General features: G+C 40.2%; 2 long non-coding RNA genes across 6 annotated transcripts; both read right to left on the reverse strand.

Annotated features, from left to right (window-relative positions):
* Positions 1 to 10145: 10145 nt before the first annotated feature.
* On the reverse strand, positions 10146 to 12095 carry LOC103464791 (uncharacterized). Its single transcript, XR_533713.1, has 3 exons — positions 11904 to 12095; positions 11583 to 11832; positions 10146 to 11364 (listed from the first exon to the last, which is right to left on the reverse strand). It is a non-coding gene; the product is annotated as an uncharacterized LOC103464791 (long non-coding RNA).
* Positions 12096 to 12409: 314 nt separating this feature from the next.
* On the reverse strand, positions 12410 to 17663 carry LOC103464685 (uncharacterized). 5 transcript variants are annotated; one of them, XR_533692.2, is made up of 8 exons: positions 17128 to 17663; positions 14661 to 17036; positions 14257 to 14422; positions 13605 to 13929; positions 13124 to 13534; positions 12772 to 13014; positions 12592 to 12677; positions 12410 to 12500 (listed from the first exon to the last, which is right to left on the reverse strand). It is a non-coding gene; the product is annotated as an uncharacterized LOC103464685 (long non-coding RNA). The 5 variants fall into 5 exon arrangements; XR_533699.2 differs by lacking the exon at positions 17128 to 17663 and having other exon boundaries at positions 14661 to 15029; positions 15552 to 17096; XR_001776187.1 differs by lacking the exon at positions 17128 to 17663 and having other exon boundaries at positions 14661 to 14793; positions 14943 to 17094.
* Positions 17664 to 18291: the final 628 nt, after the last annotated feature.

Genomic DNA, 18291 nt, shown 5'->3' on the forward strand with positions numbered 1-18291 from the left:
TGGCATTACTCACTTWGATAATAACAAAAGTCAGGCAGCGGGACAAACTCAACGACAAACCGTACAACAAAGGAAAATAAAAACTCTTGAGGCCAAGCTTCCTGCAACACAAAAGCAAGCCCTAATTTAAAAAATAAATAAATAAAAAATAAAGCCAGCCAAAATTTCAAAAGGTTTTGGCTTTTGAAGCCACTCAGCCTTGGCCTCCTGAAGGCTGAGTGAATAATTCATGAGCTACTGTCACTTTTCATTATCCGCCACAGAAACGAAACTTGTTTAACAATCGCTTTTCCGTTAAAGAGTCAAGGAGTAAAAGACAGACGTAAACCCAGCCTGAAATTTTAACACCTGAGGTTTCGGCTGKTGTACGTTCGTCCGCAGCTCCAGAGAACCCGAGTGGCTTTATGACGCCGTCACTTCCAATAATGGGGAACCAAATGGAGCGGATTCATTTCACGGCACCGCTTCCTCCTCTGACCTGCGTGCGGATGCGTACGAGGAACCAGAGACACGATTTGGACGTGGACCAAGTAAGTGCCTTACGGGGTCAGAGTTGCATGTTTTGGRCCTTTGGGGTTCAGAAATGATTATGGGATTTCTGCGCCATGCTTACTCAGCTGAGCCCCAGAGGTGGCCGACAAGGGTACGAAGTGTTTATTAAAATGTAGTTTCAGGGACACATCACTCTAAGCTAAGGAATCTGAAGCGTTTTTATAACCTATAAAAAAAAATAAAGAAAGAAAGTCAAACCAAACACAATAAGGCYTAGGGTAGGAAAATGAAATATGTTTCAATAAAGCTAAATTAAGTATTAGGGGCCAGTTGGGACATGTAAAATATTTCCAGAGGGCTTATTAGAGTCTGAATGAGATGTACGCTGTCCAACCAAAAACAATAAAGGCAAAGGTTGATGAGGAGACATACCAACAGACAAAGCAGCAAAGGAAACGTCGAGAGAAATGGTGTAGTGGAAAGAGGACCTCACAGAAAACTGGAGAGGAATCTGTAACACATGACACATTTATTATACGTCACAGCTGTACTCCAGGAAACCACTCTGGGTTTTTTTGGGAGGGGGGGGTTTGCATCACTTCTTTGGTTTTCCTTTTAAGAGGTTAATTTGGCCTCTTGTCTCTCCCTCCTTCAGCCCTGGGTGATGTAGCTTTCATCCCATGTTCATCTAATTTGCTTCAAACAAGCTAATGGGAACMRTTTTGATTCACGTTTCGAAGGATAAGTTRGGATGGATCTGTGGGCTGTACAAGACATGTTCATTAGATCTTTTGCACAAAATCAATCTTATATGAGATTTTCGTCTCTTCTGTTCTGACTATGTTGAGCTCTTTTCTGAAAGGGTCGTTTTAGGGCCTCTGTCACTTTAAATCCAAATAAACTCCTGCTAGCCGCACCACGCCCAACTCATTTACACCTGCAGGTGACAAAAGCCAAAAATATAAGAAAGCTGCATAAAAAAAAAAAAAGAAAAAGGACATATCCATGTGCTGTTTTTTCTTCTTCCCCCGACTCTGTGTTTGTGGTTTTATTCCATGCAGAAAGCTGCCTGGATTCAGAGTTATTACAGTGTTACTGTAAGATAGATGTTCCCTGTGGGTTTTTATTCCTTCAGGTTACATTTCCCCCCTCCTAAATATGATCAAATGACATCCCCCAAGTCTGCGATTTTCTGCGATGCAGACCGAAATAAAATAAAAAAARCAATATCATTCAAAGTTTTTCTCCAGCAGTAGTTTTCATTACTGCGCGCTCACGCCATGTAATAAATGACATCTAAACACAACAATCGTTTTATTGTATTCTGCTGGATGATATACGGAGTGGAGTTTCGTGTCAGGAGATTTTGCTACGCTTCAGCTGATGTTTCTTCCTTCCTCTTCTCTACAATATTTTATATTTTGTGGATATGTGTGTGATATATCCACAAAATATATCCACAAAAAAAGATGGTCATCTYTGCTTTCTTCTTGGTTTCTTTCCCCCGCCCCTCTGTCTGTTCTCTGGTTTCATTTCGTCTTCTGCCTGCTCTCAACATGAACTAGTTCAGCGTTGCTTGCTAGGTTACAGCCACAGGTTTTCGTTCGCCAGATCTTTTTTTTGTTTGTTGTAATACTTATTATGGTTTCGTTTTCCAAATCAGGCGTACTCCTGTTTGTTTCCAGAGGAAGGGMTATTTTATTTTTTGCCTTGATTCGCCTTTCAGAGACTTTGGGTGTCATCACACCGGACAGTCCGGTCCAATCGGGGACCAAATTTCAACATCACCGATAAACAACAAATGTTTTTAAAAAGTTTGAATTATGTCCTACTTGAAGTAGATGACCTAATTGYCATTTTTCCTATATTGTAAAACAAAAATRTTTGATGTGAAAAAATTTTCTGTTGCTAAAAAAGTTACTACAGAATTATTTATCATTTTTACTAAAGTAAAATATCCACCTTTGTTTTAGTTTCACGTATGAAATACGTGTGCATTTCATAAACGTTTATGAAATGCACACGTATTCATTCCAAAACCTCATTTTGAAATGAACAAATTTTTAAGCATCAACCTTTCCAAACATCATTTTTACATGCTAATACAGAGTTTTATATTCAACTTTTGGCCAAGTCGTACACATGTCATTCAATAAACACATCCTGAAAATAAGAGAGGAAACGGCAGCCTTCGGCTAAACTCGCCTCAAACAGAGAACATAACCACGCAGGACAGCCAATTGCCCAGCTGATTTGATCCTTGAGGTTGTGTGTAATCCTGTGATTTAAGGCTCTCATCTTTGAACAACCTAATACCAGGCCTGCTTAATGGGAAACATGCTGGCTGCTGGTCCACACGGAGGTGTGTGGGTGTGTTGATGTGTGTCTGTCTTTTGTCTTAGTGGACAGCCAAGGGAAATGAAAGTATGTGTGTTTTTGATTCCTAACAGAACAAACCTGCATAAACATAGCCGAGCAATTAACCGTCTACAAATACAGACAAATTCTACAGTGAAGGCATGCGAAGGTGAGCACATCCATCTTATTTTCCCATGTTATTAAGCTGAGGGTCACCCAGGAGGTTTGCAATCATATTTAGATTTTTTTTTTGCCCCATTCCTGAAACACTTTGATCATACTCTGTTTCGTAAAAAAGCTTTTTCTTTACATATTTAAAGTGTGCCTTCTCTGTGTGGTTAGAAAGAACAAACTGCAGGTGGATGAAAAAAAATATCTGGAAATAAATAACTATGTAAATAAATACTAGCGATGCACGATATGTCAGTATCGATATTGGTCATTTTTTAACATATCGGGATCTGTCCGATCAGTTCATCTCGACGTCGTTTCTGTTTGTGTTTCAGGAGGGAGAGAGACGAGGGTCGGCCCTGACAGTGCTAGTGATGCAGCAGAGGATTATGGGTGTTAAACTGAAGCAGGGGAACAATGTAGGCGGTGCGGTCGCTTTCACACAGTGTCAGAAGTGTAGGGAAATACATATAATATCACTAAATATTGATAAGTAATGCCACTGTATCAGATTTTATATCAGATATCAATATTTGCTCAAATTTTCAATCAGTGCATCACTAATATTTACTGTTCAATAGCTTAGAAAAAAAATCTAAAGTCAGCCTGTTGGAAAAAAAAGAGAAAACATTAATACCCTTCTCCGGTATTTAGCTTAGCATCTTCATTCTTCTCAGTCAATTTAATAAATAAAGCCTCACTGCTCAGGCTTTATTTTTATAGTGTTTGTGTCCAGGTAATTAGTTCTATCAATGGAATCTTAACTAAATAAAATCATCTTGTAGTGACAAGAAATTCAGTCAAATATATTTACATTTCTTTGTAAAAAAAATTTTAGTAATTTTGGTGAGGGGCAACAAAAGGTTTTCACATAGAATCTATTGTTTTGCAGTAAAGTGCTGCAGTGTGAAGTGTTTTCATTCTGATTCTTAAATTTGCATAAATGTTTATGAAATGCACATTTACCTAAGGAACCTTTTTTTTTTAAAGGCAATCAATTCCATTAACTGGATTATTAAATAGAAATTTTACCAAGGTTCTTAACTGATTTCTTCTCTTCATACATAAAAACAATTGATACCCAAAACCTCTAATGGACTTTAGAAACCACACTGAAACAAAGGCTCCATTTAACTGAAAGTGGCTTTGAATAGGTGAAAAGCATAAGAAGGATGAGGCAATTCACACTTTCTAATGTCACACAAACTCCACACAACCCTCAATAATTCAGCATCAAATTGACAGAAATTAGCTCCTGCTCCCTTAGGAATGTTGTTAAATCGATCACTGAGGCTTTCAGTGTTCTTGCAACATAACATTAGAAGAAGAAAAAAAACGATAGACACAGACAAACATGTTGATTGTAGTTTTCATTTGCAGACATCCTTTATGTCTGACTCAGGGGACAAAGCAGAACAGCAGAAGAAAAGAGACCAGAAAGACGGATATCATCGCTTGTTTGCAAATACGAGCTCTGAAAAGAAAAAAGTCAATGCTTTTTTTTGTCCATGATCCATTTTGTAAGACATCCTGAACAAAAAAGGTTTGCAAGGAGTCATTCCACTGTGATGCAGGACCGGGCAGCCTGTGTCTCTGTTGCCTGGTTATCACAGACGTCTGCAGGCATTCAGCAGACCAGCACCACCTACTCTGAGGAGAGCCCACTTCTCCGCTACTTCCTTTTGTGAGACAGGCGAGTCCTGCAAGAAGTTGATATTGAAACCATATCGTTACAAACTGAGYATTTCAGATGTAATCTAAAAGATGATATAAACTGTGAGGTGACAATGAAAACATATTTTTTTATGTTTGGTTTATATTTTCCTATTCTCATCTTACTTAGGCACAAATCTGTGCTAAAGACTTGGTGCATTTACTCATATATTGCTTCTAAAGAGCCATACTTTCCAGAGGATTTTCATCAATCGTTAGTATCTGGGTTTCAGAAGGTCTTTCAAATGTCTTTTTTTTTCAGGTTTGTTTGGTTTTATCTGCTGTTTGACTCGGTTTCAGTTCAGAAACTGGTMATTTTTAGGGGAAACGATTAACTCCGACCGATGAATCCTTCATTCAGTACAGCTCTAGTCCATCTGTCGACAGCAGTTTTCTTTTTTCAATGTTTATAGAAGCAGCTGATTGTTAATCATTACTGCAGAAATTGATGAGGTCTTGCAGCAAAATCAGTTTACTGACTGATTCATTTGCCCACAGAAGCTGATTTTTTTATATATCAGTCTGTAGCTTCCCTTGTCTCTTCAGTTCACAAAAATTATAGAAAACCCMTGGAAGTTTTTGGAAGGAACAATAAACACACACTTTGCTTAGCGGGAACGTCTCGTTGCTCCAATTACTCCACTACAACCACTCACTCAAACTTTTTAAATATAAGTTGAACGTTGGACTGTCAGGTTGAAAACATTTTGTGTAATTCTTTCGGCAGTAAATCCAGAGAAAGTTTTCTTTGAAGCCTAACGGCCGACAGAAAGCAGAGTTCGGACGAATCTGCCAACGTGTCCCGAACGCACATCACAAGTCGCTACCGAGGTTCTGCTTTTCCTCATCTTCCTCTCTCTGTTTACCATTATTCTCCGTGTAACGTTAAATTTTCCATCCGCGGCGTCGTCTGTTGGATTTTCTCACACATCTGAAAGACTTTTAGGTCACAGAGAAAACAGCTTTTTCTTTTTTTTTCTCTTGGTTTACCCCCTCTGCTCCTTTAGGAAGTTCTTCATCACTTTGTTGCTGACGAGCAGCTAAAACGCTGTCCGCGCCAACAATTAATCGAATCCCCAACGACTGCTCTTCTTTTCTCTGAATTGCCATTTGAAAAGCYTGTCGATATTTCCATGGTGTTCAAAAGTAAATACTTAGTGCTCTATTTAGCTCTACTCTAAACAATCCTAAGACGTTTAGCAGTGAATAGATGTGGCCTGAAGCCAAGGCAAACGAAGGTTAATGTTTCCAACTGTGTCAGTCCSGATAAAACCAGCAATCTGAGCAGGTTAATGACAAGCCTGATTACTCACACGACCTCCACAGTTGTGACCCTGGGCGGATTTACAAACAACCAAGMGACCGTTTTGTTTTCAGATCGGTGATTGGAGTGAGACATCAGGCTATATTAGACTGGACTTCCTGGACCGACCCAGGAGAGGTTAGATTTTTCTCATAGCCGTTCTGAACKTGCTCTGTCGGGGGAGGAGGGYCAAAGTGAACTCTTCATATGTGTTTCATAAGCCTCTGTCTCTGAAGACCTCATTTTGCAGGTGTGACGTTAAATACGCAGTGTGTACGCCGCAGGAAGTGACCAGATGTAAGCTCATGTAACCCAAATCCCCGGTGGTGACCSGTGCCGGGCAGCCGACAAATGCCAGTCATTTAATCACGTCAAATTAATGGGGCACACGTGCCTGACTCTCAGCACAACATGCAGCGCTGAATGCGTTCATGCTGTATACCTCGTAAAGGCATTTTCTTACCAAACAAGCACAAACTTCAAAGTATTTTAGTGAGATTTTACACGTATTATTAAGCATAAGAATGTATTCACCCCAACAGCAGGTAACATAGCAAGTATGAARAAAAAGTGTTTTTGGTCAGAGACCAAAAGGGAAACTTTTGGGCAAAACAGCCAAAATGCTGATTTATATTGATCATCATAATAAACGCACTGTCTCCCCTGAGAGAGCTGGTGGTGGCAGAATGATGCTGTGGGATGTTTCACTTGAGCAGGAACAGAGAGGATGATCACAGTTGATGGAAAGATGAACAGAGATGAATTCAGGTCAGTCCTGGAAGAAAAGCTGATAGAAGCAGCAAAACCTGAGATTAGAGCAGAGATTCGCCGTCCAGCCAGAGCAACAACGGATCGGTTCAGATGCAAGCATGACCATGTGTTAAAAAGATCTAGTCAAAGTTTAAACGTGAATCCACCTGGGAATTTGTGGAAAGACTTAAAGCTGGGGTACRTGACCTTTATTGAAAAGAAATACGATTTTCAAATATTTGACAGTTTAATATGAGACAGATAATTTGTAAAAAAAAATCCATTTCTTCTGGCTTCTCCCATTACTTCTAATGTGAACTACAGAAACACACAGGGTCTTAGCGCTGTCAATCAAGCTTGGGCACGCGCTGCTCACACTCTCAGTTTTTCTCCCTGCTGTGCCACAGCTTCTCCCCATCAGCAGACTGGCAAGAATGCTAAGGCTAGTTAGCATGGCCTCGCATGGCGGAAGGTAAATGGAATGGTTGTTTCTCCACAATTAGCACACTGAGCAGCGTATATTGATTGACAGCAGTAAGACCTTCCTCCTGGCGCTGATTGGGTTTTTTCGTCGGGAGCGGTGCATTTCTCCAAATGGCACTGGAGGGAGGTGGAGGAGCTTGATYGCGACATGGTGACAGTTTTGACAAATATGCAAAAAACCTTTTTAAAAACTGAAGTTCACTGATTCTCTTCATCCAATCCGACTGAGCTTGAGCTATGTCGCAGAAAAGAATGGGTAAAATTATTCAGGGCTATGTGGTGTTTGCAGAGTCATAAGCAGCAGCAGGTCGTTCAAAAAAGTACCGACTCACAAAAAAAAACGAAGTGACATTCTCCTTCTACTTCACAAGCACACACTACTTTGTTCGGCCTGTCACACCAAATCCAATAAAATTCATTGATGGTTGTGACTGTAATGCAGCAAAATGTGGGAAAAGTTCAAGGAGTAGGAGTATTTTTTTTAATGGCATCCCAGAAACTGGGAAGTGGAAGCAAGGTCACAAAGTGGGTTTAYCAAGATCTCAGAGATACCGTCAACATTCAGTCAACCTGGGCCGCAATTATGCAGCTGTTGTCATCGTTCTTTTGTCAGCTGATTTAAACTGGGCAGCAGCACTATGACATTTAGAGACACAGGCTTGTTAACTGTGATGTCATCGGTTCAAATCCCCTTGGCTGCCTGAGAATGTGAATGGAAACCATAACACTTCTCAGTTTCATCATTTACAGTGCTTCTAATTCCCATCCATTACAGCCCATCTGGTCTGTGGACGGTGTGTTTGTTGTGAAAGCAGCTGCTCGGTGTGCGATAAGGCAACRGCATCAAAGGGAAGGTTGTCAGGGCTTGAAATCCCTTGTTTTGTAATGTTGTCACAATCGGCCTTGGTGACACATAGAGCAAAGAGCCAGTTCAGTAAAAATGTATCTCCAWATTGAGACCACTTTTATGGATTTTACTGGCCCTGGTCACTTTTTTTTTTTTTTACAAAAGTTTAAACCAGCCAATATAGCTTTTATACACACTTGTAATATTTTCCTGTCACTTTCAACACTGGATGGAAAACAAACTAAATAAGGTGGAGAGCTTTTGTTTTATTTTATTTTTAAATTTTCTTTATGACTTTCCGGTTTGTGGCTGCCAGTCACAAAAGCCAAGAAATAAAAGCTTCAGATCCTGCAACTTAATCCCAAAGACCATCCAGATATTTCTGCAGCGATGGCGTTTCCTCACCAGTAATGCAGGGGAAAACATTTCACATAAAATATCTGGAAAAAGGTCCGGCATGGCAGAAATCCTTTGCCATCACGTAATAACTTTAACGGCTTTCCTTGTGTTTTAGCTACATGTGATAAATGCCAAATGAAATGGAAACACAATGGCTCTTTCAGTTCAAACCGAGCAAAGAGTAACACAATCTAGAAGTCATGACCCACGTCTGAATTACATGCAGCTGGATTGACGATATACTTAGCTGGGCTGTCCACAAACATTAAAGGCCAAGAATCTTTGGCGATTTGACATTTTGATACTTCACAAACTTCAGTTTTCATTTCTTGCAACCTCAAATTGTAATTTTTTTTTCCTGTGCTTGAAGTCGTTTTTTTTTTTTAATTGGTTTAATATTTCTCCAAATTCCCTTTAGAAATCTGAATCCTGCAATTTGATCCCGACACTGACAGGATGCTGGTGTAATGTCGGCTTTTTACACTCATTACRGCATGAAGATGTGCACAGATCTCTGTGCACACACACTGAACCACAGCAAAATCAGATGCAGGTGACTTGGGCTCCAMTTGTGTTTGACCTCAAAATTATTCAAACCCCGTGACATTTTCAGATGTGCTTTTATTCTCATTCGACCAGTAAGTTTGCATTTGATGGGAACTGAGGCAGGCAGCTCTTCAAAGACAGTAACACAATATAAACAAGTATCAAATTCTGACTTTAATTAGCTTTTAATTACACTTTTAGTAATTTATGGAAGAATCTGCATTAGCATAACAGCTTYTTATAATTGCTGACCAGTTTCTTGCATGTTTAAAGGTATAATGATTTATCTTTGGTTATAAACCCTTAGTCTTGGCGGCTRGAAAGTCTCTTTCCATCACCCTAATCTTTAGTTTCCTTTGAATTCTGTCAGATTCGAGTCAGGATGTTGATATTACTTCAAGTCAGCCAAGAGAATRTATATATTGCCAAAAAATAAATAAATAAATCAACAGAAAAGAAAAKAAACTTTATCTTGATACAACTAAATGATCTATGGAGTATCTTGAAAATCATATAACTTAAATATCCACTTTCAGCTCTTTTCAAGTCGAATCGTATAAAATTYAATTAATTTCCATTTCATAAAGTGCAGCTTAGTGCAATTATAATAATCTTACTTTACCTAATTTTGACTGACCAAGGTTGCAGATACAGCTTCACTGCCATAACTGGAAAAAAACCCACAATCAATTAATTTGAGAGTGGGGAATATAGACAATATAAATAMATGTCATGTGTCAAAATGTGTCATCTCATGTACTGTACCATGCAAACMGCACACCTGTCTAAAGCTAACTGTAAATAAGTACATTTAAGACTGAGGGGATTAAAGAATTTCCACATCAGTTTATCAGACTGGTGATCATTTGATTATGCTAACAAAAAAAGGCATCCTATGCAGCGCTAGATCATTTAAACTAAATATCTGATGTGGATTTTTCACTTTGCAGCAACCAACACACAGGCACAGGCTTTGGTTGCCTTTCATGGCAACCAAAGCCGGCTTTAAATTAAAASACATTTTTGTCCCTAAACCATCAGCCATGAGAAAAATTCTCAATTCTCCAAAGTAAATAACACAAATCACACAGGAGCTTTTATTTTTTGCAGCCAGTTCACAGACTGTGTGGAGAGCTCACCATGTTTGAGTTTGAAGGCATGGGCAATAAAACGCTGCATTGAAAATAAGCTGAGCTGTAACTCCCTCCTGAGGCGAGACAGTTCACAGGGTCTGACGGAGACGGACGGGTGACACGAGGGGTCGGAGGTTGGGGAACTACCCTGGGTGGCATGGTTTGGCTTTCCTTCTGCGAAGCCGTCTCTTGGGAAGAATGAGTCGAGCAAAAGAATAGACAAGGAGATTGAAACGTRTGCGTCCATCTTTAAATGATCCCAGTGCGACTTCAAAATTTCCCCGACGTTTTTGCTGCTGGACATCGGTGCGTTCTGGAGACGAGCCGCTGGGAAATCTGCTGACACACATGGAAAGTTATGGTCGACCTTCTCCAAATGTGCATGTCGAGTCCCAAGAACCATTCACATAAAAATGGTTTTTAGTTTGGTCTTTTATGTAACAAATCAAAATTAAATCAAATTTATTAYAGTTAAACTCCGTCAAAAGCTATGTCCATGTTAGTTAACCAAGTAAGCATTACAACAGGCTCCATCAAYAGCCATTACAGTTGAAGGTACAAGTTGAAYGAAGAAATGTAAATATATGAGTAAACTACGTGTCCTGTGAATATTTTACTCCCAGGTTTGGTGGAACAGACTTTGGGTTCCAGARTCTCCCAGGAGGAATTGGGACAGTTTTCAGCCTTGCCGCATATGGAAGCTCGCATTCTRGAAGCAGGAGTCCTGCATCTGGCCAGAAGGATCTGGAATGAGCTGCGTGCGGAAGASGMCCTTCCAGATGAAGGTGAAGACAAAAGGCAGTGTGGGACTCTGGGTMCWGGTCACAGAGTGGTCATCCCAAGCTGCTGTGTTTGGGCAATTCAGGATCGCTGTCCTGATCCTGATGGACAGTACAGGCAGGGTTTCCCTCAGTGTATTATGAGCCTGGCGGGCCACCGGGCTTTACTYGTGCCCCCACCAGGTTTAGCATTGGTAATTTATTAGYTGTTTTTTTTAATGATTGCCTTTTTTTAAGACTTTATAGTTGGTGTTTAGGTATTAATCTTCCAGTCTTCCAAAAATGCGTAACTATAAAATGTTATTTATTGCAAAGTGCTCCTGTAGATATATGAACATTTTGAGTTCTGAAGACATGATTCCTTCCTCCATGTCTCCTGCAAAGTCTGACCTGTTGAAAGAGCATAAATAATTAGATGTGCCACATGTTTTGATTCACAATTTAATAAATCCTTAGAAGGAAGAAATGCTTAAAAATATTTATGATCAAAAACAGAATTCTGTCCTGCCAAATGAGGCCTACTGTTTTTTTATTACAATCAATTTCAAGTTTTCATTGGGAAGGCAACAAGCAGCAGTGAAGGTTTGACACAAACATTAACTTCTTACCCTGGCCTCTGCTGACTGGTATCACCAGCAGCTCCTGTGTGGTGGRAGCCGGCACACCGGACAGCACATCATGCTGACGTGGGTCATTTAGTCTCATGGTTGAAACTCGAGGGAGTTTGTGTCCTGATGCCACCAGTTTCCTTATAATTGGCCTCTGAAGTTGTGGAATGTAATGGAAGTCCTTCTCCTCCTTTATGGCATACGAACTCCACTTCTGGACTTCTTATTATAAAGCTTGTGATGTCCGAAACTGGATATTAAACACATGACACAGATCAAAATACTAATATTCCATAGAATAGTGTTTTATAGGARACATACCTAAAGTGCCAGAACTTGTGAAGCTCTTTTAGMCAGCGCGCATTGAGAATGACTTCTGATGAAGCTGATGGKAACCAGATCCCTTCTCTATTCACTCCTTGTCTCTTTGCTCCTCCAAGGGACCAKGCTGACAGGCATCCAGGGGCCACTCATGCTCTCCTGTGACATGGTGTARAAGGCCTCGCCACATGTCCTAAATCAGAAAATGAACATAACAGTTTTAACTTACTTAAATGCAGATTTTTACAGTGATTGCATCTTTTCCCCAATGTTTTTCACAATGCGTGTACAACGTAAAKTAATTGCACGTTTATAAATGCATTGTATGTATTACAATGCACTTGTCATGTAATATGTCGCCTTATTACATGTCAAATGTATTGTTGAACAATATCACGTTCAAAACAAACATRCTGTAAACACGCTATGTGTCAACACCTCAGTGCTTAATGTTAGCAAAGATAAATACATATTGTATTTTWGGATAATTCTATGACTCACTAAAAAGTCGTCACAGGTCTTGCWGCAGAATCAAAAATGATTGCAGATCTCCTTGTTCCACKGCAGAAGAATGGAACAACCTCTTTGCTGCCCTGCCTTAATAAACACAAATCATTATGAAATGACTTAACATATTGGATAAAAATGTACAATTTTGACACTTATTATGTATTCATGTAAAACTTACTGAATGGATCTTTTTGCCCAGGTTGTTAGAACCATGCCACATGTCTAAAGTGTGTAGCACTTCACTGTCCTTGTATTTTCCATTGACTGCCACAGAAATATTATTAGAGATACATCGTCAGATGAAATCATGAGGTCAAGCAAACATTTACTGTTATTAATATCACTACATTGCACTTACTAAACAGAGCAGATATCTGTGAATGTGCATCTGTGCATATTTCAGCAAGTTTAACTTCCGGGTGTAGCTGGTCAAAGCTTCTGATAAAGCGATAAAGCCTTCCCTCTCCAGAATCACAGAACTCCTCTGCGTCTCACGCTTGTCAATGTTTACTATGGATACAATTTATTTAGTGTCCTTTTCCATGACGGTGTAGATGCAGGACTGAGCACAAAACCCAGGGCTGGGTCCATTMACCCATAACTATGAAAAATAACAGATGCAAAAGAAACAAAGAATTCTTATCAACATGGGATCACTGTTTTAGGCAGAGATGGATGTCTAGGGTGACATAACTGAGTATTATACTCACCAAGTACTACAACATTATCCTGTRACTGCAGTCTGGAAACTRCTTCAGCTCTGTGGGAGCTGAAAGCAACCAGCAGTTTGTAAGATGCTGACCTGTCTGTCAACTGACTGATGTAGTTCATTCAACGTCGCTGCACTGGACATCTATGGTAGAGAACAATAACCAGACTTGTGGTTGTCCCAAAATTCTTTGATAGTGTCAACGCAGTAACTGTCTTGCATTTTGACAAAGGTTGACTGATCCACTGCTCCCATATTCATAAACCTGAACAGCAGTGCAACTCGGGCATCGTTGTTGCCAGACAGAATTATGCTATTATGAATTATGCCACAGAAAGTCCCCAGCTTGCGTTCCATACTTGCAAGTAGGCTGGGAATTTGCTTGCCACACACAGCTATTGTTCGAACAAATCTGGAAAACACATTCATATACAAATGTAGCATTACATTTTAACTATTACAATGTTGAAGTTAAAACATACCTATGGCATGGTGAGCGCCGTTCCTCTGGATTTGGTCTGGATCTGGAACGGTCAACATTCCACAAACGTCTGTGGGTCTTCAGCCATTCACACTGGGATTGGCAGCAACAGATATTCTGCACGTTCTTTCAAACAAGCAAGATAAGTGATGCCATCTTCACTCTGGACTTTAGTTATTTCTGGCAGAGTGTGGGATTATGTTGTCTCCATCTCTAAAACTTCTGATGTCAGCTTTTCCGCACATGTGCACATAAAGGGCCTGAACCTGGAAGCACGCGGCTCCAAAGCATAAACAAAATCCAGGGTTGAAAGGGCAACCTTGAATCTAGAAAACATTTAGAACAAACATAACCTTAATGATGCTAAAAACAGCATGATCTTAAATGGATGGTTTTCACAGTCAAACATAAACAGTAACGTGTCTAATCTTGTTTTTTTGTTTTTTGTTCAGCAGAGGTATTACTGCAAATCCACTATTTCTTTGCAGTAACAGATTTTCTCCAGTTATTGAGAAGCATTTCAATCAAGCTCTTACTTATTTGGCTGCTGGCTATTGTCAATTCTTACCCTACTGTCAACTTATTTTAACTGCAACAAAATGGTAGCTAAATTAACTTAGTTAATTGTTTTAAATAAAGACGAGAAACATTACCTTTGAATAGAGAAATGATTGCGGTAAATGAATGTATGAAGTTCTTCACAATATTCTCTTTGTCACCGACACTCACAGGAAGCTGAAAGCATCCAGCAGTTTGTAAGATGCTGGCCTGTCTGTCAACCGACTGATGCAGTTTATTCAATGTAGCTGCACTGGATACCTGTGGTAGAGAACAATAAGCAAAGACATAAATGAATATACTACTGCAGTCCCAATTTACACCAGCAGGTTTCGGTAATTATTGCACACTACACAGAGTTTGACAGATAAAATTATCGAACAACCAGAAGTTATGGTGGAAACATTTTTTTTTTGTTTGTTTCAATGACGGTATAAGTAAGTTCAGTTTGGAAATGTAAAAAAGATCCTTTAGTTTCACTTCTGCTGTGCTGTTTCACCTGTTTGCTGTGAGTTTGCTCCTGTCGGCCACCATATCAGATCAAGTCATCGTCGCGTCCTCGCCTCTCCACAATCTGCTACAACCAGTAGATCAGCAGATGGAGGAAGTAACCTGCTCTAGGGGTTGGTCAACTCAAATCATGTGACATGAGTTCATGGAGAAAGGAAACACAGAGAAAAGACAACAGGGCCAAAAGAAGAGAATATACATGGACAGAAGAAAGAACCTCAGTTTCATCCATATTTAAAATTGTTAGCTGGGTAAAAATAAGTTTTCTTACTGTTTTTGTCAACTGGGTTCTCTTATCTTCCTCCACCTGACTGGTGGTGCTGAAGGTGGAGGATTATAGTAGTTCAGGAGATCCAACCTGGAATGATCAGAGACATTATTGATTTGCAGAATTTCAATCTGGGATCAGACTATTTTCTCTATTATTTTATGTCTATTCTGTTTTTGTGATCTTTCTATGTTGCAACCCATAAACATGCTAATGGCCATATAAACTATTTGTTTCATGAGATTAATAGTTTATCTTCATAAAACTTTACTCCACATGCTCTCTATTTCATTCCCTTTGATCCTGTTCTCTAGTGTCCCTCTGAATAAAAGCCATTAATTAAATCCCTAATCATAAATTCTGTCTATGTTCTCCTTTGTCTTCTCCTTTCTTATTGGTCCATTGCTGTAATGTGGTATTGATACAAAATGGTCAGGCAAACATTCCTTACTTAAATTTTAAGTCTCTACGGAGGACACCTTCTACTAATTGTAAATTTCTTTCTACACATTTTTATTTAGTGAAGCTGATGGCTCCCCATTGCCAGCAGGAGCCAAGCAGTATGATGTGAGTGAGGAATGCAAAAACTTGCAAGCAGTATGAAAAACATACAGGAGGACAGGAACCACATGGACGGCGACAAAAGAATCCAACGGTGAGCAGCTAAAACCTGAAAGATTAAAACTGGGAGAGTGGATTAGTGGAAGAACAGGTGAAAACAATTTGCTATCTTGGAGGGCACCGTGTGGGGAAGCCCCACTGTTACACCCTGAAACTTGGGAGAGTAGAGAGAAAAACACAAAGAGCGAAACAGAAGACAAAAGTGACTGACAGACAGATCTCCAAGTCCTCATACCAGAGACAGAGAGAATCTTGGAAGAAGCCGTCTCACTGGGAGCTGCTCCGTCTGAGACTGATACTTTTGGTGACTGCACCTCCTGGTGGTCCTCATAATATGTTTATGGTGGTACAAGCCTTTGGTGCCTTTGGGAACCAAATATTTATCACCGTCTTTTCCTTTTATCCTTATAGGTTTTATGTTATGCTCCGCAGGGTTAATTCCTCTACATTTTAGCTTGTCCACCATGACGGCATCTCAGCCATCTCACAACTTGAAAGATTTGTCCGCAAAAGTATTGTACTCTATTTTTAAAGAGTTGAATTTGTCCCGAAAATTGTTGTCTCTTCTCAGTGCTTAGAGATTTTAGATTCGACACCCTGCAGCATTACCTACTTTTAAAAGTATTATCACCTGAGCCTAACATGTGGACTTTCATTGTTACTGTTCCTGCAGTTGTTGTTTCTTACCTAAAAAAAAATACCTATCTCACTGTGGATTTTATGACATCTAGGAATTGTGTTATAGCTTTACAACTGTTTATACCACAGCTCAACTGATTATATTGTGTCCCTTTTAGTGTTTTTTCATGTCTTAAAAATTCGAACGTGCCAGAAACATTGTTTCAATTTTAAAGCGCTTAAGTTGCAGCAGTGTTGTCTCAATTGTGTTGATTCCAGTGCCCCGAGTCGCGTTATCGCAATCCTTTTGAGGTTTAATTTTTACTCAGCAAGAACGTTTTAGATTTAGTGTTGTCTTGTTCCTTTTAGCATTTTTCTTTTATGCACCAGTGATATCCAACTCCTTTTAGTGTTTGTTTTGTTCAGCAGTATGGCCTCATTCCTCAGAAATTTTAATTTTCCTTCTCCAGCATTGGGTCATTGTTTGATTAAACAGAAAAAAATACTTTATTGCCTTTTTAATCAGAATCCTTAAAATGTAAAATACAAAATCCAGCAGCAGGATAAAGAAAAGCCCCGGTGCAAGACGCTACCTAGGACATCCTCAGTCCTGCCAGAATCCTTAGCATCTAAAGTGAAAAATCCAGCAGCGGGATAAAGAAAAGCCCTGGTGCAAGACACTACCTAAGGCATCCTCGGTCCTGCTAGAATCCTTAACATCAAAAGTCATCAATCTAGCAGCGGGATAAGAAAAAGCTCCGGTGCAATTACCTAAGGCATCCTCAAGCCTGCTAGAATCCTTAACATCTAAAATACACAATCTAGCAGCAGGATAAGAAAAAGCTCCGGTGCAATTACCTAAGGCATCCTCAAGCCTGCTAGAATCCTTAACATCTAAAATACACAATCTAGCAGCAGGATAAATAAAAGCCCCAGTGCAAGGTGCTACCTAAGGCATCATCAGGCCTGCTAGAAAGCTATTGTCTTTTAAAAAACAAACAAAAATAAAACAGAGAAATGATAATGTCCTAATGTGACTTCCCAGGTAGGCCTTCAGTTTTTCAAGATCCCAATCTAATCAGAGTCACTTGACAAGTGGTAGTGAGGTCTAAACCACAATTGTCTGAAACTCTCTCTAGTTCCGTCAGATGTTGAAGGAATTGATTCCTCTTCTATGTCATCTTCAGAGTCCATCCAGAAACAGAAGGCAGGGGATGACAAAGTTGGATCTTTGCACTGTATTGATGGTAAGGGACTGAGGACAGGGAATGTCAGAATGGGATCATCCCATGAAATCTCAAGTGAAGGACTGAAGACACAGGGTGACAAAATGGGATCCTCCCAGTATGTCAAGGGTGAGGGACTGAAGACAACGGATGACAGAAAAGGATCGTCGCGCACCATCCCTCGTGAGGGACTAAAAAATGGAGATGACAGAAAAGGACCATCACGCACCATCCCTCGTGAGGGACTAAAAAATGGAGATGACAGNGACAGAAAAGGACCATCACGCACCATCCCTCGTGAGGGACTAAAAAATGGAGATGACAGAAAAGGACCATCACGCACCATCCCTCGTGAGGGACTGAAGACAGGGGATGACAGAACGGGATCCTCATGGTCTGTCTTTTGATAGGCAATGAACACAGGGGTTGGCAGAATGGGCTCATCCTCCCATTCTTTACCACATCTCCATGGCAACCTTGTGCCGATACTTTGAAGGACCTCCTCCCAACTGGGCTTCATGGCAGGGACCTCCTCTTCATCACTGCTGTCCCTGGACCTCTTGGCGGGGGGTTCCTCTTCAGCATCATTGTTTATGCCGATCACAGATGTCACATGAGCCGCATCCTCTTCCCAACCTACCTGGTAATGTTGGGAGGTCCCAATAGGTTTGGAGTCCTCTGGACTCAAAATGGGCTCTTCCTGCTTGTCAAGTCCACGTGCGGATTCAAGCGAAGTCAAGAGAAAAATGTCCTCTTGAAGCTTCTGAGCCATCTCGATGTTCTGTATGTATTTAAAAATTGGAGGAAGAACCTCAAGCAGCTGTGGTGCAGTGTAAGCACGGTCCACTGTTGAACTGGAGCTGGTAGTACAGCCATTACCAACTTCG

The sequence above is a fragment of the Poecilia reticulata genome, linkage group LG1, assembly GCF_000633615.1.
Source record: "Poecilia reticulata strain Guanapo linkage group LG1, Guppy_female_1.0+MT, whole genome shotgun sequence".
In the NCBI taxonomy this organism is placed as follows: domain Eukaryota; kingdom Metazoa; phylum Chordata; class Actinopteri; order Cyprinodontiformes; family Poeciliidae; genus Poecilia; species Poecilia reticulata.